Source organism: Pinus tabuliformis, chromosome J, assembly GCF_031772625.1.
Source record: "Pinus tabuliformis cultivar Carrire ecotype Pingquan chromosome J, CPIR1, whole genome shotgun sequence".
NCBI lineage: Eukaryota > Viridiplantae > Streptophyta > Pinopsida > Pinales > Pinaceae > Pinus > Pinus tabuliformis.
This window is the reverse complement of record NC_142295.1, coordinates 1,329,345,750-1,329,369,098: the sequence shown is the minus strand read 5'-3', so window position 1 is coordinate 1,329,369,098 and position 23,349 is coordinate 1,329,345,750. Positions and strand designations below refer to the sequence as shown.

Genomic DNA, 23,349 nt, shown 5'->3' with positions numbered 1-23,349 from the left:
TAAACACTTAACCATTTTTTCCAACAAACAAAACGATCTGCAATTTATTGCACTCCCCAAAAAAACTTAATCTCAATAGCATAAATAGATCCTTGCAGATACTCGATCCAAGCATGCTACAGCATCCATATTCTCAAAAGGACTTGCACCCAATCGAATACTACTAAGACCAAATCAAAAACATATCCATGCAGATTCTCAAAAATAAGTGCATCCCAACTAATGTTTTCCCTGGATGTCAATTTAGCCCCTACTATTAGTTAAATGCATGAAAAAAAAACCAATAACTACAGCTCAACTAGAATAAACTGTGCATCTACCAAAATTCTTATACAAAAATAAGAGGCTGACAAATGTAAGTAATTAACGTGGCAGATCCTTGCTACTTAGCAGATGACTTACCTGATCCATCGAGAATTACTTCAGATTCTGCAGCATGGTTGGCAGTGGGATTGAGCTCATCCCAAGCTTCAATCCAAGTGACCATGGCATCTGCCAGCTTCTGGAAATATGGATCTATTACTCCAAGTTTCTCCCTTACCTGCTTTGACAACTCAATGTAGCATTGCTGGACAGAAGTACATTCCTTTGGAAGTGTGGCAGATTGGAAAAATGGAATAATGTCCTCTTGCCAAAATATTCCCTTGTACTCTTTCTTCAAATTAACAAAAGGGTTACTGGCCTTGCTGTGCCAAATGTATGGCAGCCCTGTCTTCACACCCAATCCCAAGTGGTCGCAGATGACCTTGACACACCATCCTGCCCACATATCGTCATAGCGACCAATAGGCTGCCCATCACCCATCAAGCCAAAATACATGGCAGGGCCAATCAAGTCCCGATTGAAGGCCAAATTCATGCCACACATGGGGAACAGAGTACCCTTTGGAATTGTCAAAACTGCATCAACATATCTGGTGTTGCGTTCAGAAGGCTTGACAAGCTGTGTTGGGGCACCATGGTCAGGGATATTCATCCAGAGGCCATGAGAACTTGCAGTGGGTGTTCCATGGCGAAGGCTGAAGGGGTACCCACGAACAAAATCCGCGCCCTCTTTGTATGGATCATACACGGTATTGAAAATGAAAGGAGTTGAGGGGGAAAGCAAATTCATAATGTGCTGCTGGAGAGCATTGATGTCATTGCCAGAGGGATCATTGGCAACGAAGCAATCATCATCAATAGTAAAGATTATTTCTTCTTGGAGACCATGTAGCCGAAACAACGGCAGGCACTGTCCTTGAAAGAGATGCAGGAGGCCTTGGGGCCGAGGATCCTCTCAATATCATTTCTGTTGTACAGTTCGTAATCGAAACCCTTAGGCACTCTGATGGTCTTCGACGGATCGCCATCCTGCACAATGATGAGATGATAGGGCTCACAGAATGGCCTCCACATCTCCAAGAATTCCAAGTTCCGGATCGTGGGTATCACTATGTCCAGCTCCTCCTTCAGGATTGGGGTCGCAGCACTCGAAGTCGAAACTGCCATTGTCACTAGATCAACTGATCTCCGTGCCAAGAAACAAGAAATGAAGGAAAATGAAATACACACAACCCAATCTTCCACAACCCCAAACGACTTTTCCCTCTCAACCTTATTTGGTTTCTCTACTTACGTACATATATATATATAGATGTGGAAGAGCAGTCCCGAGCAAGGGGTTCAAGAGATTTGTTATTTGGGAATTCACGCTATGCCCAGACTCCGGTTTTGACAGTAGTTTTGCTTTTATAAAACTTGCTTTCAAACAATTTTAAAGTAACGTAAGGGGTGCGATTTAACTCTTAGTGTGCACCAGATGTGGCACGTTGAAGTCGCACCCGTCCCGATTCGAGTAGCGTTTGCGGAGTTGGGCAAAATCTGGTGGACCATCCCCTTGCTTGAAACCGGTCTTCCAAGTTCCAACAAGTCCCTCTCCTCTCCCCTATATATATATATATATATATATAGCATATACAACAACTTAACTAGACCAGACCTAAGAGAGAAAAGTCAGTTCTGGTGGCCGAATAGGTAGTGTTTGGGTTTCATTTTCATTCATTTCTCCTTTATTCCTACTTAGTTGATCCTCATCCCGATCCATCTCCATCCATCCAGGAATCAACAATGGCAGGTTCTACTGCTGCAACCCCGATCCTGAAGGACGAACTGGACATAGTGATTGTTGGGTATTTTTCATGGGAAAATACCAAAACCAATCAAGCAAACACCACAGAGGCAATGCTCTGTTTCTTTCTGCCACAGGATCTTTTTGCACAGGGAAGCCTTTTAAAAAAAAACTCAGAACAGAGTATTACACAGCCATAAAACATTTCTATTGATTAAAATATAAAGCCTGATACAAGCTTCATCCTCTTTCACTCAGAGGGATTTACCAAAAATTACATTCAGCCAACTCTGATACATATTCATCCTCTTTGCTGAGAGGGATTCACCAAAATTACTTTCACCCATCAAAAACAAAACTATATCTCCACCTGAGAATTCACTGAGCTGGGTTTACTGTGCGTTCTTTTCTCCTGCATTTCAATGCATACCCAATACATAAAAACTTACTTAAAACACATGCGCTCCACTTCGTTTCTCATTTATGCACAGGTGTGCAAAAATACATAGTTCTTCACTGCTCCTCCTTCTTCAAATGATCAATACATAATAATAATTCAATGTTGCTTCCCGTGTTCTTTCTTGCTGCTGTGAGCTCATTTTCCACATTGGTCAACTCCAAAAAATACATGCGCTCCACCTGATTTCTTTTTCTTGCACTGCTGTGCGTTAATACATGGTTTTCCTTTTTACTGCACCATCGTTTTACGATGCCCCACACAAAAACATTACAACCCATGTGCCAAACAAAACAAAAATACAGAGCACATTTTACACTGCTCCTTCGTCCCTTTTACAATGGTCAACACACGAGCCCTTTTCATTTTTCTTGTTATATATATGAAAACTAAAGCAAAAACATATATGTGAAAAACAAAAACTACATTTTACGTGCCGTAAATAAAAGAACATAAATATCTACCTACTTTCTACGACACCATTTATCTTGTGTTTAATTCTTTTGCAGAAGGGACATGCGGTCAACCAAGCTTGACTTTTACTCCATGCAAATATTAAATTTGATGCAGGCCCGTATGCAGCTTCAGGCAATCAACAGTGGAGAGCGTGGGAGCAGATCTGACGGTGGAGGAGAATATCGAAAGGTCGTTTGTCACAGAACTTTAGCTTCCGATATGTCAGAGTTGATGACGTATGGTGAGAGCCACGCGTCTGCACCATATCGTATCGGAGGCAAATATACGGAAACAGCTTTTCGCTGGAAGGCGGTCCGATATGACACAAGCGGTTTGCTAGTTTGGCTCCGGCGGTTTTGGGTGCTGCCGTATTGTCCACATCCACCTGCACGATGCATGCAGTTGGAATTAACATTCCAACACTCCCCTTTAATTTCAACTGTTGGGCATTCAAACATACCCAAACACTTCCTCACATAGAGGGATTCACCAACTGCTTCTGATGCAGTTCCACAAACAATCAAAGTTGTCTTCCTCTTAATAGAGGGATTAACCTGAAACTGTGCTTAAGAGAACCTTCCTCATGATAGAGGGATTCACCATAACAATGTGCTGAAGAGCACCTTCCTCTTTAACAGAGAGATTCACTAAGAACTTCACTTCCTCTCACGGATGGATTACTGCCAACCACTACTTTAGATGCAGTTTCAAAACAAAACATTCATTGCACTGTTGTGCATACTCATTACATTGTTCTTTTATGCTGCTGCATATTCTCTGCTGCACTGTTGTGCCATCTTCTTTACTGCGTCTACCCCACACTGTTGTGTCTACACTTGCTGTTGTGTTGCTGCACTTCACTTACATTTCTTTGCAAACTCTGCATTGCTGTGCATTCTTCAAAGACAGAATACTCTGTCTTTTCTGGAACAATTACACTGTCCCAACTTACAAATTTACACTGCTGTGTGTAAATATTTCTTACATTCACTGCTGTTGCATATATTGCATTTCAATTCAATGAACAACACATTCATTACAGTTACATATACTGCTGTAAAGAAAAAATTTCTTTTACATGTGTTGCTGTCCATTACCTTTCATTTCTTCAACAAAACTTCATGCTGCTGCATTTTCTTATTTGCATTGTTGTGTGCTTCTCCTTCTTGCCATCATGCTGCTGTCCATAACTTCTTGCTGCTGCATTTTTCATATTCACTGCTGTCCATACCCATAACCATAGACTGTCATCCCTGGGTTTTTATTTACTGCTGCGTTGCCTCTGCAATTTGCACTGTGGCTGCCTTTTGTTTCATCATACTGCTGTGTGCCCATACACTAACTCTTTACTCTCCATTACTTGCACATAGAGAGAAATCATCCTCACGTTGTTTTGCGTTGCATTCTCCACACAACAAAAAAAATAACACGGGCTGCTGCCTTTTCTTTTTGCACCCTTGCTTCACACAATCTTAGTCTTCATTCATTTTTTATTTACACAATGCACTGTTGTGCAGTTCCTTTCATTTTTCTGCTGCCACACATTATCATTCACCCATGTGCATTAAAAATCTGCTGTCCCTGTTTTTCTTTATGCGTTTCTTTGCATGCTGCATTGCATATGAAGAAAAAACATTACATTTTTTTTACTGTTGTGTATTGTACTCACTCTGCTGTGAGTATGTTCTCTCACATTACATAGAAGGAAACTACCTTCCATTGCTATGCATTTCAATGCATGTGCTCCAAAACAAAAAAAATTCAAAACTGTTGTTCATTCTAATCCATGTGCTCCACAAAAAATTTCCAAACTGTTGTTTTATGTTCTGTCTTCCCACTGCTGTGAGGGTCTTCTTGCTTTGTATACTTTTCTTATTGCGCTGTTACACTTCACATTTGAGCGATGTCCCCTTTTCTTTTCTGCTTTTATGGCAGATTTAACTTCATATTTTTCCCTTATAAAAGGTCTTCATCAAAGAGTGACTGTTAAGACAGTTCAGCAACAAAAAATTACAAGCTCCCCTTTAATATATGCTTTATCTTCTTTCAGCAAGGTTTTCTCAAAACAAATTTAGATCCACTGGGGAGTTCAAGGGGTTTTCAGGTTGCCTTTCCTTCCTTCTCCATACTTGTGTAACTTTCTTCTTTTGCATGGGTCTAGCTTGTGTAAGAGCCCATGTCAAGTTACAGTCACGTGCCATATGCCCAATGTTATGACACTTGAAACATTCAACATTTTTCATGAATAACATTTCATGATTTCTTCTAAAATTGTTTCTTGGAGGTTGTCGGGGACCACAACATCTATCTCCATGAAATGCTCTACAGTCTTTTGCCATATGACCAAAGTTTGAACAAGCATAACAATAACCAAAAAATGAACTTTGGTACCTAGGAGATGGAGGTTTCCTTGATGTACTTCTGAAGCCTTGCTGCCTTGAGATCCTTTGATGATCACCATTGCTTCTTGCCTCTTTGACATCAGCTACATTTGTTCTTGGAGCTAGTTTTCTACTTGGAGTAGGATTTCTTCTATTGCAGCCTTCATTTTTCTCCTTGTCTTTGCTGGAACTAGGAGCTTCACAACTTCTTTCTGGCTTCTTCACATCTCCTTTGCTTAAAGCATCTTCATCCTTGTTTGAGGGTTCACCTACATATCCTAATCCTGATTTATCAGATGGAGATCTGTGATAGCTAAGCATGTCATCCAATGCTTGAGAGCTCTTCATTATTTTGTTCATCCCTTCAACCTTCTTCCTGAGGAGGACAATCTCTTCTTCCAACTGTTCACATACATTGTTTTTCTTTGCTAGTTGTCCCTCAATTTCTTCCTTGCTACGAGTAGCTTCAGCTGCTACTATTTTGAAGGAGATAAAGTCTGTCTTCATTTTGGAGATTTCTGCTTGACTGCTCTCCATTTTCTTCTCAGCTTCTTGTGCTTGCTTCCTAGCTTCTTGTAGTTCAGACTTAAGGGAGGAGACCTCTACCTTGTACTGTCCAATCTCTTCTACAAGCTTATTCACTCTCATGTGTCTTTGTTCAAGTTGACTTGTCAAGGCATCTTCCTGCTTCTTTGCTTCATTCAGCTGATTTGTCATGGATATGACTTCTTCATGATGTTTCCTCTTGCATTGGTCAAGCTCCTTCTTGAGCTTGGCTAGCTCTTCATCCCTTTCTTTTACTTGAAGCTTGATGAGGTCAAGCTTTTCATTCTCAGCTTCTATGATGGGTTCTTCTTGACTCATTGTCATGGTCAGTGCTCCCTTTGCATGAAGGTCATGCAGTCTGTCCCATATCTCCTTTGCTGATGAATATTTTCTTAATTTCTTCTTTATGGAATCAGGCAGTCCATCCAAGATTAGTTTTGCTGCTTGTGCATTACACTCCCTGGATTCTTTATCCTTCTTGCTATCATCAATCACTGATTCCCAGACTTCAATCCCCTCAAACATTAGGAAAACCCTCATCTTTATTTCCCATACATCAAAGTTTCCATCAAACTTTGGGGTTTCAAATAGAATGTATTCTAATGGATTGCCTTCTAGTTTAGTAGAGGGGGGAGACACATTTTTAACAGGCCTGGAGGCTTTCTTCTTTGACCTTGCCATTCTTATCTAGGCTTTAAATACTTGACTGTGTTTTTTTTTAAATCACTGACTGTTCCTTTCAATAATAACTCAAAAACTTGAGAAATACCTGAATTCCTTTGGCTGAAACTTCACACTACTGGAGAAGCTTTCTCTGCTGCAACAAGAATCTTTCCTTCAGCTACCTTGACACTTTTAAAGAGCCTGAACCAGCTCTGTCACCATCAAAGAGCCTGGACCAGCTCTGATACCACTGTTGGGTATTTTTCATGGGAAAATACCAAAACCAATCAAGCAAACACCACAGAGGCAATGCTCTGTTTCTTTCTGCCACAGAATCTTTTTGCACAGGGAAGCCTTTTAAAAAAAACACTCAGAACAGAGTATTACACAGCCATAAAACATTTCTATTGATTAAAATATAAAGCCTGATACAAGCTTCATCCTCTTTCACTCAGAGGGATTTACCAAAAATTACATTCAGCCAACTCTGATACATATTCATCCTCTTTGCTGAGAGGGATTCACCAAAATTACTTTCACCCATCAAAAACAAAACTATATCTCCACCTGAGAATTCACTGAGCTGGGTTTACTGTGCGTTCTTTTCTCCTGCATTTCAATGCATACCCAATACATAAAAACTTACTTAAAACACATGCGCTCCACTTCGTTTTTCATTTATGCACAGGTGTGCAAAAATACATAGTTCTTCACTGCTCCTCCTTCTTCAAATGATCAATACATAATAATAATTCAATGTTGCTCCCCGTGTTCTTTCTTGCTGCTGTGAGCTCATTTTCCACATTGGCCAACTCCAAAAAATACATGCGCTCCACCTGATTTCTTTTTCTTGCACTGTTGTGCGTTAATACATGGTTTTCCTTTTTACTGCACCATCGTTTTACGATGCCCCACACAAGAACATTACAACCCATGTCCCAAACAAAACAAAATTACAGAGCACATTTTACACTGCTCCTTCGTCCCTTTTACAATGGTCAACACACGAGCCCTTTTCATTTTTCTTGTTATATATATGAAAACTAAAGCAAAAACATATATGTGAAAAACAAAAACTACATTTTACGTGCCGTAAATAAAAGAACATAAATATCTACCTACTTCCTACGACACCATTTATCTTGTGTTTAATTTTTTTGCAGAAGGGACATGCGGTCAACGAAGCTTGACTTTTACTTCATGCAAATATTAAATTCAATGCAGGCCCGTATGCAGTTTCAGGCAATCAACAGTGGAGAGCGCGGGAGCAGATCTGACGGTGGAGGAGAATATCGGAAGGTCGTTTGTCACAGAACTTTAGCTTCCGATATGTCAGAGTTGATGACGTATGGTGGGAGCCACGCGTCTGCACCATATCGTATCGGAGGCAAATATACGGAAACAACTTTTCGCTGGAAGGCGGTCCGATATGACACAAGCGGTTTGCTGGTTTGGCTCCGGCGGTTTTGGGTGCTGCCGTATTGTCCACGTCCGCCTGCACGGTGCCTGCAGTTGGAATTAACATTCCAACAGTGATACCCACTATCCGGAACTAGGATTTCCTGGAAATGTGGAGGCCATTCTTTGAGCCCTATCACCTCATCATCGTGCAAGATGGCGATCGGTCGAAGACCATCAGTGTGCCTAAGGGTTTCGTACAACAGAAATGATATTAACAGGATACTCGGCCCCAAGGCCTCCTGCATCTCCTTCAAGGACAGTGCCTGTTGTTGCTTCGGCTACATGGTTTGCAAGAAGAACTACATCTTTACGATTGATGATGACTGTTTTGTTGCCAAGGATCCCTCTGGCAAAGACATCAATGCCCTCCAGCAGCACATTACGAATTTGCTTTCCCCCTCAACTCCATTATTTTTCAACACACTGTATGATCCATATAGAGAGGGCGCAGATTTTGTTCGTGGGTATCCCTTCAGCCTTCGCCATGGAACACCCACTGCAGTTTCTCATGGCCTCTGGATGAATATTCCTGACTATGACGCCCCCACTCAGCTGGTCAAGCCTTTGGAGCGCAACCACAGGTATGTTGATGCAGTTTTGACAATTCCAAAGGGTACTCTTTTTCCCATGTGTGGCATGAATTTGACCTTCAATCGGGACTTGATTGGACCTGCAATGTATTTTGGCTTGATGGGTGATGGGCAGCCAATTGGTCGCTATGATGATATGTGGGCAGGATGGTGTGTCAAGGTTATCTGTGATCACTTGGGATTGGGAGTGAAGACAGGGCTGCCATATATTTGGCACAGCAAGGCCAGTAACCCTTTTGTTAACTTGAAGAAAGAGTACAAGGGGATATTCTGGCAAGAAGACATCATTCCCTTTTTCCAATCTGCCACACTTCAAAGGAATGTATCACTGTCCAACAATGCTACATTGAGTTGTCAAAGCAAGTAAGGGACAAACTTGGGGCAATAGATCCATATTTCCAGAAGCTGGCAGATGCCATGGTCACTTGGATTGAGGCTTGGGATGAGCTGCAGAATCTGAAGTAAATCCCAATGGACCAGTTAAGACGTCCGCGAATTAGCAAGGATCTGCCACATTAATTACTTGCATTTGTCAGCTCTGAAGAATGTCTCTTCTAATTTAGTTCATATTGATTTTCGTAGATATTAGTTGCATTTTCACCCAGTGAGATAATAGTAGGGCCTTCATTGATATCATGGGAAACATTTTGTTGCGATGCAATTATTTTTGAGAATCAGCATGCACTAGCATGCTTGGATGAGTATTTGCATGGATCTGTTTTTCATTCAGTTAAATAACATTAGTTCGTACATGGACATCCGGAGATCCATTAAATGGTGTGCAAGTGTTTTTGAGAATCTGCTTGGAGTATCATACATGGATCAAGTATCTCCATGGATCTGTGTCTGCTATTGAGATTAAGTTTTTTTGTATTAATTTTTTTTTAAAAGTTGCAATAAATTGAAGACTACTGTGTTCGTTGAAACAAATGGCTACATTTTTGGAACTTCAAAGGGGCTGTTATATTCTTTTCAGATTATTTTGTATAGCTGTAATAAAATATGGCTGCACAATTAAGAAAACAATCCAATCCACCAATAAAATAACCCTGCACAATATTACAACGGCATCTTTTTGAAAATGAATATTTCCTTAGGCTGACTGGACTCTGTTATGTCGCCAGAGCCTGAATTTCCTCCAACATGATTATTACTAGCATTTCCACCTAGGGTGCAAAGGGCACGCAGGCAGACGCCTTAAACCGAGGGCACGCAGGCAGGCTTACGAATGTCTAAAGTTTTAGAATCTTACAATAAAAACGAACATAATGATGTTAAAATTAGTTATATCATGATTTTTATATCGATGCTTTATTTTCTGCCAAATTCTGATTGCGGTAATGACGTTAAAGTTAGTTATATCCCGATTTTTATATCGATGCTTTATTTTCTGCCAAATTCTGATTGCAATATTTTAGTTGGCTACACTATTGAAATATGAGACTCAGTGAAGCCTCATGAGACTCGGTGCATTATCAATACTACCTTTTAAACGTATTATATTGTTTATAAATTATCATCGATGTCCTTAATATATTGGTTTTACGATTGAAATATTTTATTTAGTTAACGAGAGATTAAGGGAAGCTTTATGAGATTCGGTGGATTATTAATATTAAACTATAATTTATTTTAGAATCAAAATATTTTATTTAATTTTGTTTTAAAATTAAATCTAAACGCAAAAAAGTTAGGGGAGATGTTGACTGATGTGAATGTTTGTAAATTTTTATGTATCGACTCAATCATATTAAGTAATTTTTGGTCTCTATTCAAAATAAAATAAAATAATTAATAATGATAATTATTAATAAAACATTTTGACGCAGGTAAAATACATAAAATTAAAAATAGAAATAAAATACAATATAAAACTAATAATTAATAATAAAATTAGTCTAGATCCATTTTAACTCTGGATCTACCAAGTGTCAAGCGGGGTCAAATATCTAGAGATACAAACCTCTTTTAGAGTAAAATGAGATTTTATTCCTCTTACCCCTTGGTAGATCCAGAGTTAACATGGATCTACACTGATAGATAATAAGATTTGAAGTTGTCAGGTCCCACTAGCACAACCGGTTGACCATGTGCCTCCTTAGCAAGAACCCAAGATCGAACCTCACTGAGGCTCTTGCACACATGCTAGGGCGAGGAGACACACTAAAATCTAGTCAGCTATCATTAAACCCTCCCAACTACTTGAAATATAGTCCACAACTATTCTTCTCAGTAAAAAGACAATGAATACATCCAAATTTCCTTATGGTATAGTGAGTCTAGTGTTAGAGTTAGTTGGTTATCTCATATTGATTTGTGTGTTCTTTTTATATGCATTTGTATTTTTCTCCCTTTTGTGGCGTTTTTTCATTTTCTCTTAACATGAGAGTGGTTTTATATTTATATTTTTTTGTTGGGCATCATGAAGATAATGAATGGCATTAGGATTAGGTTGTAATACCTTGTATCATTGTCCCAAAAAAAAATCACCTATAATCACCCCACTCACTCTTTTTGGTATTCATTATTATTCCCCTTAACACAATAATGATTCTACATATATATGTTTTCGTTGGTCATTATGAAGACACATAATGAAGTTAGGACTTGGTTGTCATATCATGCATCATCAACAAAAAAATAACTTATGTTAATAACTAGATGAGGTCGGTTAAGGAAGAGATCTCCAAATATGAACATTTCATTTTTGTTTTTGTTGATTTCATTGACTTCGAGATAAGGAAGTATGATACAATTTACATTTGCTATGTCTTAATATACCTCTCTTCTACACTTCACTTTAAAAGAACACTTCATTTCAGAAGAACATTTTGATCATCTTAATTTGTGGATTTAAATTGAGTTTGGGTCTTGGTTCATGTTTACTAAACATCATGTTATAGGATGTCAAAGGAATCAATTAATTTTGGAGATTACTCATGAAAATGTATGCATGTGCTAATTACCTTAAGAACAATTTGGTTAGATTTCAAGAAAGCTTATTCTTTCACCCAAGATATGGTTTTAGTAAGAGGATTGTTTGAAATACATTCAAGATGACGTCTCATGTACAGTGAAAAAGTTGGAACCCTTTGTCCTATATGGTTTAATTAGAACTGAAATCATGTAGGTAAAGTAGGTTAGGTGTCATCAATGCATAAAGCGTAGTCCTAGGGTTTAAGGATGTGTAATGTCGCCAATTTTTGGATTACGTTGTGTTGTGTTTAGAGGAGATTTCCATAGCTTGTGTAAGCTAGGTTATAGGAGCAAGATTACACCATTGGTGTGCTTGGATGGTTTGGAGGAGTTTTATGGGGTTATTAATAGACATATTTTAATTATTTACACTTAAGGTGTTATTTGGGGCTGGTTATTTGAAAGAACATTTTAGTGTAATATCTCGTTGGAATCAGGATGAAACGATCTACAAGGATGATAAAAAGGGGCTTTGGGTGGTCGATGTAATCATGGTGGTGAATTAATCATTTATGGGGGTTAAAAATGACTCTAATTAGTTAACAAAAAGTCATTTTATTAAATGAAAGGGGAAAGTGTTTTTTGAGAAAAAGGCCAAAGGGGGAACAAGTCACTTGGAGAAATAAAGAAGATTCCACTTGAGTGCCTTTATCAATAAAAACTAAAAATAAAGGTGCTTCTAGAAGATCGAAGAAAGGTCCGACAAACATTTAAAGGGGAGAGGAAGTCACTTCATGGGAATTTTGATTTGTGATTATTTATTGATGATTGATTAAGACTCAAGTGAGTCTAACACGAGGATTTTAGGTCAAACTCTCTAACTAGTTTTAGTGGACTTCGACTACCACCTTAGTTGGCTTGCAAAGAAACTATTTAGATTTCTCATTTGTACTTCATTACAGGTGATTTTGGAGCAGTTATTTGTGGGCCAAGTTGATATCTATTTTTTGAATACAGTTTAGAGGTTGAGTTATTATCTATTTCAAGGGTTAAGCTTCTCCAGCTTAGAGGTTGATTTTCTATAATTTCTCAAAGGCTGAATTCTGCTTATCAAGTGGGTTGAATTGTTGGCATTGAGAGGGGTCGAATTTGCATTATCTTGGAGGTCAAGTTTCTTCTTCTTTGTGAGGTTTGAGTTCTTCAATTTTCCAGAGGTGGTCGAGTTGGCACTGATGGAGGAATCAAATTGCTAAGAAGGTTGATTTCATCTTCCTAGAGTTCAAATTGCTGGTATTTTTAGAGGCCAAGTTGCCTTTTCTTGGAGGGTTCAATTCACTTTCATAAGGAGGTCAATTTCTTCATTTTGTTCCAAAAATTCAAGTTTATTAATTGGGCCAAACCACATATATTTCCTATACGTCGAGTTTACTATCCACAGGTCGAGTTCTTCCATTGGGCTTGTGTTCATCTTAAGAGGCCAAGTTCTATTATCTATTGGTGATCGAGTTGTGAATCCAAGATGAATTTGTTGAGGGGGGAAAGTCGCTTATTTTTCCAAGCCAAGTCTATTTTTAAAGCACCAATTTCACTCTTCTTGTCAGTCGATCTAGTCTACTCTATTGTCGGAGTTGGATCCTAGGTTCATCATTGATTTTGCATCAAGATTCCAATCAAGTTAATAAAAGCCTTTGATTTTCCCTTCATATCGTCTTAATGAATGTGTTCATTACTTTGCATTACAAGTGTTTGATGAAATATTTTTTCACTAAATGTTTGAAAAAAATCATCAACGAAAATTTTAAAATTTTGTTAGGTTGAATAACATATTTCAGTATCTAATATATTACAGTGGTATCAGAGCATGATCTTGGCTAGTTTTGGGCCTTAAGAAAAGTACCCATGGGAGGAAAACAAGATCCAAAACCAAACAACATGGGAACTACCATGAACAAAATAATCGGAATGCAAAAGATAATGATTGAGATGATGGGGAAGTTGACTAATACCACATTGAGAAATTAGAGCCATTCTCCTTTGTATGGAAGAGTCACTAGACACACCATGCCAAATGTTTTGGGCGATACATTGAAGGAGGAGGACATGATTATAACAAAGGTGAAGTAATTTACAGCAAGTTTGAATATGTACCAGTCATTGGGACCTTACATTAAGGAATCCCTCTCATTTTGAGAGTTTTTTCAACTGAGAGATAGGCACAAGCCAATGGGGTTTCATACGAATTACACAAGAATGATGGAATGGGTCAAAGCATGGGAATCACTAATGATAGCGAAGGAAAATGAAAATTGTAGATATGAAGATGAAAAAGCAGTTAAATGCTCGGAAGAAAAGAGTAATGATCTAGGGGATTAAAAATATCAAAAATCAAGTCCTCAAAATCACTTGAAACTAGTGCTAAATCATAGATCTCATTTCTGATTCCAACGACACTTGAATCGCCTCAATTTGACACCATATGTGAAAGTTGTTGTATTCCGAGGATTCTGGAAAACAACTAACAAGGCAACTTATAGGTTGATTGGGCTACTAACTGGGCAGGTTGTATACTGATTTGGGATGATGTCATTAGGTTGACTAGGCAATACGAATGTTGATGAGCCAATCCTATGCTGACACGTGACAAGGTCGTATAGGTTAGGTTGGCAAATTTTGACTGGTTGTTGTGTTTTAGTTTGACCAATGAGGAGGCCCCACGTGGCCCACTGGGAAGACACCATGTGGTCCTCAAAGTTTGTGCCAAGCTTTTGGTTTGTGGGTCGACAGGCCTCTTCCGGGTTCAGTCGCACAACCCCATAGTTACAAACCAATCGTCAAACCATTAAAGCACCGAAGTAGCTTATTAATACTCTGTGGAAAATTTCTATTTAAAATGTAATTGTTTTGGAGTTGGCAGGGGGGCAGGGTGGAGCTAGACACGTGGCCCCAACCCCAGGTCGTATGACATGCATTGTGACCATGGTGGAAGTGGAGGGGGCATACGATTAGCCTAACCACCAGTTCCTTTTATGGCAAGAGACCACAGACGGGGGTTGCGGAGGAGGGATGGAGTGTGGCCCCATCTTGCGGCCATAAGGCCCTCCACATAACTAGGGACACAGAGCTAGTGAGCGCATGAGCTTTGACCCACATCCCTGGCCACATAGAAGACCATACGACTGAACCTAGAGGCTAAAGAATCAACATGTGGTCCCTATTGGTGCATTGAACAATTTGACAAATTGCACAATTTTCAACGGAATTTTTGTCGTTCCCATGCCAATTTGTTGCCCGAAAGTTCTGCCAAAGGAGGAAAGCATTGCCAACTTTTCCAGTTGTCCTTTTGAAGGACAAATAGCAGAGAAATGAACAAGGAGGCCTATCTTGGCCATTTTTTTTTAGACTTTTTGAGCCTAAGAAGAGCCTATATATGGGTTTTTAGGTGTTTTGGACATAATGGAAACTTTTTTTTTATGATTTGAGCATTGTATGTTCATGTAATTGACGGTTTGAGAATATAATATAAAGGGCCAACATTGGAAGTTGGACACAGAGATGTAGCCCAGGAGAGGTGAATTTCGTCATTAAATTATTGTTTTGAGATGTTGCATTTTGTCTATTTTTTCAATCCATTTCCCACAAGACATAAATTGGCTTGCAATTTTTTTCAATAAATATTCAATTTTTAATTTTAGATCAGTTTGGTATCAGAGCATGGTTGTTTTGAAAGTTTAATTTTTCTTCAAGTGTTTCTTGAATGATTACAATGTCTAAATTGTAGAGAGGAGGATTTCTTGAAGAACCAAACCCTCAAATTGGTTCAAGGAGGTCACAAACTCCAAAAACTCCACTATTCATGACACATGAAGAAGGATAGGAACTGATGTCATATTTCAGAAATGCTTTCTATGATATGTGAGAGATGGTGAAAGGGTTGTATAATGAAATAACAATAAGGTTGCAAGGATAAATTTCTAATCAACAAAAAGGTAATGGTGGTGATGGGAGCAAGCCTCCATCTCCACCTCCTCCTTCACCTCCATCCTCATCTCCTTATTCACCTCCTCCAAAGGCCTAGGAATCCCTTGATCAGTAATGGCCAGATACATGGTAAAGCCTGAAGGTGGAGACGAGAAAATCCTCAATGTATTGGAGAAGAAATTGTGAGGCATTCAATCTCGATTTGGTTTTGTGATCTTGACACCGGTTTAGGTGAGGTCATGATATGGTGCGGGTGGAGGTGGTTTATGGATTGGTTCATCCCATGAGATCCCACATTCAGGCTTGGAATATGGTAAGGGGGTGATTGGTTGAAATAAAGATTTGGTTCATCCAATCTATAGTTGGGCAGTATGTGGAAGTCCTGAACCAGGTTGGATTTTTGTTATGTTAAATAAGAGCTAAGTCCTTCTTTCTTTTGATGAGTAAATGTATTTTTTATTATGTGGCTTTAATGGTTGTTCTCTCATTGTTATTTATCTAGTTATATGTTGGTTATAAGCATGGTTATTTGATAGTTCTTAGTCATGGATATTTTCATGTTTTTACTTGTAATTGAATGAATAATGAATGCAAGACCTAATTGATGTTATGAAAACTAATGTGAGAAGGAAGTGACCCTTCTTGTTAAACCTCAGATAAGTTTTTATATCATTATGTTCAGATTTGCATTCATGACCTGTAGGTTGCAGGTTTACCAAGTGTTTGATGGAATTTCAGTCCCGGTTGGGGAAGGTCAGGCAAGTATTGGTTTCAGTTTTGGTTTACAAGCATTATTTCTATGTCTTTTATGAGTTCTGGAAGTTTCATGGAGTTCTGGGCAAATACTGGGTCCTAACCCTAGAAAAAATCCTTAAATCTCGCAATTGTTGGCATAGAACTGGAAGTAAAGGGCTATAGTCACACTCAGATTAGCTCATGAGAGAGAATGGAGGCTCTTAGTCGCTTGGAGGGCTTGTAATGGGAGTGATTGGGGCTCTAAGTTAGTGAAAAGGACAATCATCTTAGGGGATGGACACCTGGAGGGGTTGGGTTGCTCCTGAAGGTCTTGTAGCACCTGAGGGAAGTCAATAAGGTCTCAAGTTGTTGACTCCATTTCCTTAAGGTCATATAGGAGGTTGAGTCTTATCATAGTGACCCTCAGCTCATGTTTACCATGGGCAAGCCGGTGAAAGTGGGTAAATGTGGGAGGAGGCGGTTACAGGGTGGTATCAGAGCGGGTTGTGCTCTCTTGGGTAAAGTCTGATGTTGTCAAGGTTATGGTTGTCATGCATGGGGTCATGGTATATAGTTTGCATGGTCATGCATGATGTTATTATGTTGTTATGCTAATGTGTTGATATGATTATATGGATATGCTTATGATTATAAATGTACATGCTAATGTGGACTAATCTTGCAGATGAGATAAGCCTCCCCTGAACATCACTAAGGTATGGATTTGATTTTGGTATCTATTTGGTTTATCTAACATGGTACACTTGCAAGAAGAAGAGAATCAAATATGATGAGAAAAATGGTATACTACAGTTCGCATGACTCTCCATAGATTAGTTGGGCAGTAAGGAGAAGAGTATTGTACTGGTATAGAAGATACATTGAGGAGATTTAGGGAAGAGATTACAAGTTGCAAAGTATAAAATGACATGTTGGTTAAGGCTTAGGAAAGGATTTTGAGGGCCTAGGAGAAGCAGGTATAGGTTAATGCAGAAATCCTTCAGAGCTTTTCAAAGTTACAGAGACAGGGACATTTGAGGATGAGTCAAGAGCAATAAGAGAAAACTAATGGAGCCTATGGTAGCAGGTCTTGGTCCAGATACAAGTTGGATAGAGGGGACATAGTTAAAGGTGGAAGATCATTGGATACACCTAACAGGAGGACTGGTATGTATGGGCATCATTCTGATTCCTCGTCCAAGATACATCATCACAGTCATCACCATCATCATCCTTATATGAGGCATGAATACTTACCTAAGGACTTCAAGAAATTCAAGCCTCCTACATTTGATGGAGAGATGAAGAAGGAAGAAAATGCAAAGGCATGGTTCCTTGGGATGAAGAAATTCTTCAGATTGCATAGCTACTCATAGAATATGAAATCCAAGATATCCACCTTTAGTCTTAAAGGGAAAGAAGATATTTGGTGGGAAGATGTGAATAATTTCAAGGGCATTCGGGAAGACAAGTTGATTTGGGAGGATTTTGAGAGACTCTTCAAGGAGAAGTACTTTTCGAAGAGGTATTATGATGACAGAGATACAGAGTTTTATGAGCTACAGATGGGTTCTATGATAGATGCTAAGTACACTAGCAGGTTCCTATAGTTGTTGAGGTATGTGCCTTATCTCAAGGATGAGAAGTATAAGATTTAGAGGTTCATCAGTGGGTTTCCAACAAAATATAGAGATTTGATTGAGTTTTATGAGCCTAGATTGCTAGAGGAAGTCATCCAAAAACTGAAGAGTTGTTATGAGATGTCAAAGCACAAAGCTGAGCCTAAAAATGACTTGAAGGGAAATGAGAAAGTTAAATGGAAGTGGCCACCAAAGCGGGGAAGACCTCAGGATGCATGTGAAAAAGAAAATGTGGTTCCTTACAAGAAGTTCAATACAATCGAGAAGGGGCATGGGTCACATCCTGGAGAGAAGAAAACTAGAGGTGATGGTAGAGGACCATTGTCATGTTGGATATGTGTCAAAGATCATCGTAAGAAGTATTTTCCATTATACCAGGGTGGTAGGCCTCATAAATATAGTGCTCAGAAGGTGCAGACAGTTGGGGATGTTGGTCATAGTATTCCTAGGATCTATGCAGTTGTGGACAACAGGCAAGCATATCACTTGGCATCCGTTATTAAGATGGAGGGTAAGATTTGTGGTCGAGTTATTTCTATTTTGATTGATCCTAGATCTAATTATGGTTATGTTAATCCTGACCTGGTGGACAAGTGTGGCTTGAGAAAATAAGGGCATGCAAAGTCTTGGTTGGTGCAGTTGGATATAAGTAATAAGAAGAGAGTGCATCACTAGGTAAGAGCATGTGCATTCGAGTTGAATGGTATACCTACAACAACACATTGAATGTACTTCCATTGGGATGATATAGTATGGTTTTGGGTATGGATTGGTTGTATCTTCACAAGACAAAAGTAGATTGTGATGACAAGGTTGTCGAGTTCCTACATGACAATGGGGAAAAGAGAATCCTGTAGGGAAAGAAGTAGCCTACATCAATGAGGATGGTCACAACTATGCATGCTAAGCATAGTTGCAGGAAAGTGTGTGTAATGTTTGCAGTTCATATTTCTAGTGACAAGGGTAAGGATGTCAAGGATGCAGAAATATTCAAGAGGTACCCTATACTATAGTAGTTTTGGGATGTGTTCCTTGTAGAGATTTTAGATTTGACTCCCCACAAGGAAGTGGATTTTTCTATTGAGTTGGTACCAGGGCAGCACCATCATCATAATAACCTTATAGGATGAGCACACCATAGTTGGTGGAGTTGAATTTGACATTGAAATAAATGCTTGATAAGGGATACATTAGGCCAAGTGTATCGCCTTGGGGTGCACTAGTATTGCTCGTGAAGAAGAAGGATGGTACTCTCAGGTTGTGCATTGATTACATGAAACTAAACAAGGTGATGATCAAGAACAAATATTCGTTGTCGTGGATTGATGACTTGTTCGATTAGTTGAAGGGAGCAGTAGTATTCCCAAAGATTGACTTGAGATTAGGATACCATCATGTACACATCAAAGAAGAAGACATCTATAAGATTTCCTTCAGGACCAAGTATGGGAATTATGAGTTTGTTGCAGTTCCATTCAGTTTGAATAATGATCCAGCTACTTTTATGTGCTTGATGAATAGTGTGTCGTGTCCTTATCTGGACAAGTTTGTTATTGTATTGATTAATGACATCCTGATATATTCTAAGAATGAGGAAGACCATGTCAAGCATTTACAAACAATATTGAGGTTGCTATGAGAACATAAATTGTATGCCAAGATTAGCAAGTGCATTTTATTTCATACAGAGGTGCACTACTTGGGACATCTTGTCTCCAACGAAGGCATAACAGTAGATCCAGAAAAGGTAAGAGCTATCATGGAGTGGGAAGCTCCTAGCAATGTGGATGAAGTTAGATCATTCATGGGGTTAGCAGGTTACTATAGGAGGTTCATCAGGAACTTCTCATGCATTTCCTACCATATTACATCATTACAGAGGCAAGGTAAGAAGTTTGAATGGACAGTGGAGTGTTAAAGCAATTGTTGACGAATGCTCTAGTGTTAAATATTGTAGATTTGGATAAAGAGTTTGTAGTGTGTACAAATTCTTGCAAGAGAGGGCTTGGTGGAGTCCTTATTCAAGAGGGACAAGGGATATGTTATGAGTGTAAGAAACTGAATGATCATGAGAAGAATTATCCGACTCATGATCTTGAGTTGGCGGCTATTATTCATGCCTTGAAGATGTGGAGACATTATCTTCTTTGAAGGAGGTTTGTGTTGATGAGCGATCATAGCGATTTGAGATATCTATTTGACCAACCGAATCTGAACTTCAGACAAGCTAGATGGTTGGCCACAATCAGTGAGTTTGACTTCGAGATCATATACATCAAGGGTAAGGAGAACAAGGTTGCAGATGCTCTCAGTAGGAAAGTGCAGTTGAACCATGTTGCAATAGTGAGCTCATATGGGACATATTTACATGATCAGATCTTACAGGCAAGACAACAAGATGACAGGTACATAGAGATTATGCACAGGCTACAACAAGGTACAGGTGACCAAGATGTATACTACCATCTCATGACAGATGGCTTGGTGAGATTTAGGGACATGATTTATGTGTCAGATGATAGTGAACTCAAGAAGTTTATCTTGAGGGAGTTTCATGTAAAATTGTATTCAGGTCACCCAGGATACCAAAATACATTGATAGCAATGAAGAAGTTCTACTATTGGCTGAATCTGAATAAGGAAGTGGAAAAATTCGTGGCTAGATGTTTGGACTGTTAGCAGGTGAAAGAAGATTGTAATAATCTAGGGGGATTGCTTCAACCTATTCCGATTCCAAAATGCAAATGGGAGTTCATTTCATGGATTTCATTAAATTCCTTCTGAGGAAATCGAGGCAACATGATTCTATCATGGTTTTGGTATATAGGTTGAGCAAGGTAGCTCACTTTATTGTAGTAAAGACTACCTATTCAGCTAGTGAGGTAACATAAGCCTTCATTAGGGAGATCATGAGATTGCATGGTGTTCCAAAGAAGATTGTGTCAGACAGGGATTCCAAGTTCACTTCCAAGTTTTGGAAGGAGTTGTTTGCAAGTTTGGGGACAGAGTTGGCATTCAATACAACTTACCATCCACATATAGATGGATACACTGTAGGATATGTTGAGGATTTATGTGATGCACTAGAAGAGGAGATGGGAGGAGTACCTTCCATTAGTTGAGTTTTCTTATAACAACAATTATCAAGAGTCATTAAGGATGAGTCCTTTTGAGGCATTGTATGGGCAGAGTTGTAACACTCCCATCAGTTGGAGTGATCCAATGAACAAGGTACTTATTGGACCAGACATGTTGGTAGACATGGAACAAGAAATGCAGGGTATAAAGAAGAATATAAAGCCAACACAAGACAGGAAAAAGAGTTATGCAGACTAACACAGGGCATTTAAGGAGTTTCAAGTTGGGGAGCATGTGAATTTGTGCATCAAGCCCAGGAAGAGCTCCTTGAGGATTCAATCATGTGCCAAGTTGAAACCACGATATTATGGGCCTTTTGAGATCCTTGAGAGGATTGGACTAGTGGCCTACAAACTTGCACCGCCTCTGATAGTGAAAGTCCATGATGTTATTCATGTTTCATTGCATAAAAGATATGTAAAAGATATTGATCACGTTATTAATTCATTTGTGTTGTAGGTGGATCAAGAAGGAGAATTGCAACAGAAACATCTCATGCTCCAGAATAGAGAAATCAGGCAAGTTAAAGTGTAGTGGAAGCACTCTGGGACTGATGAAGCTACATGGGAGATGGTTGATCAGATGCAGGCTATGTATTCTTCATTGTTTTCCGATGGAGGAAAATGAGTTTTTGGTATTGAGCATACTTATGTATGGTTTCTATTGTAAATACCGCCATGAGATGTGTTATGAAGCTCCAATAAGCGGTATGGTTGTCATGTTTTTCATGATGGTTTTTCTTTTGAGTATGTTGTTATTGTAAATATTGCAATGAGCTAGGTTATAAATCTCCATGGGCAATATGTTTTTCTTTTCAGTGGTTTTGCTGGTTCTAGGTGTCACAGAACACTGAGGATGGTGTTCCCCTAGGGGGGGGGGGTCTGTAACATGCTTGGGTTAAAAGTTCATGTAATAAAAGTTAATAAAGGAAATATAATACCACAGTCAAGGGACACTTATTCCAAGCTTAATGTTGGGAAAAATATCCTAGTGGGCATCACTTGATGTGTTTATGGCTAAGGGGAAATCGGCAAAGGCAATGGTAAAGGCTTTGAAAAGGAAAAAAAAAATTATTGGTATTTTATTTACAAAAATAAAGGAAACTAGGAGAAAATGGAGGTGAAATGTCACAAGTTGCATGTGAGGAGGAAAATGAAGGAAAAATGAAGAAACTAGAGGCATGAATAATAAAAAGACATTAAAGCAATAGTTGGTAGCCTTTTTTTTAGTTCAATTTTGGAATTAGTTTTCAGAGAGGAGAAGAGCACCAAGAGGAGAAGGAAAGCAAACAAGCAAAGAAGGGACAAGGAAACCAAAGGAAGGACAAGGAAATCCAAGGAAGGATAAGGAAAGCAAAGGAAATCAATGATCAAGTAGCTTCAACAAGAATACTTGCAGGTAAGAGGTTACATGTATGATTTCCTAGCTGGATTTGGCATGCATGGTATGTGCATGTTGGTATTTGGTTCTATTGTTTTCATTGGCATGGGTTTTTTCAGGCTTGACAGTGGATTTTAGCTTAGACTTTCCATTTCCGGAAAGCCATGGTGTGATTGGGTTGTTCTCGGTTTGAGCTTTGGATTGCCAGAAGATTTTGGATCCGGGTGAGGTGGTCTCAAGAAAATTCCCAAAGGCCTAGGAATCCCTTGACTAATAATGGAAGGATACACGGTAGAGCTTGTGGGTGGAGACAGGAAAATTCCTAAAGGTATTGGAGAAGAAATTCCGAGGTATCCAAGCTCGCATTGGTTTTGTGATCTCCACACCGATTTAGGTGAGGTCATGGTATGGTGAGGATGGAGGTGATTTAACGTTCGGATTCCCTTGGTTGTTTATGGATTGGTTTATCCCATGAGATCCCACATTCATGCTTAGAATATGACATGGTGGTGATTGGCTGAAAGAAAGATTTGGTTTAGCCAATCCATGGTCGGGTGATATGTGGAAGCCCGAACCTAGTTAGCTTTTTCTTATGTTTAATAAGAGCTAAGTTCATCTTTCCTTTTATGAGTAAATGTACTTGTTATTATGTGGCTTTAATGATTGTTCTCTTATTGTTATTTATCTGGTCATATGCTGCTTATAAGCATGGTTATTTGATAGTTCTTAGCAATGGATTTTTTCATCCTTTTAGTTGTAATTAAATGAATAATAAATGGAAGGAATAATTGATATTATGACATCTAAAGTGAGAATAAAATGACCCTTCATGTTAAACCTCATATAATTTTTCAGATCATTATGTTCAGATTTGCATTCATGACCTATAGGTTGTAGG

The 23,349-nt window shown here is 38.9% G+C and overlaps 2 pseudogenes; one reads left to right on the top strand and one right to left on the bottom strand.

The window, feature by feature from the left end:
- Positions 1-382: 382 nt before the first annotated feature.
- LOC149232219 (UDP-arabinopyranose mutase 1 pseudogene) lies at positions 383-1,473 on the bottom strand (annotated as a pseudogene).
- Positions 1,474-8,181: 6,708 nt separating this feature from the next.
- LOC149232218 (UDP-arabinopyranose mutase 1 pseudogene) lies at positions 8,182-9,129 on the top strand (annotated as a pseudogene).
- The last annotated feature ends 14,220 nt before the right edge of the window (positions 9,130-23,349 follow it).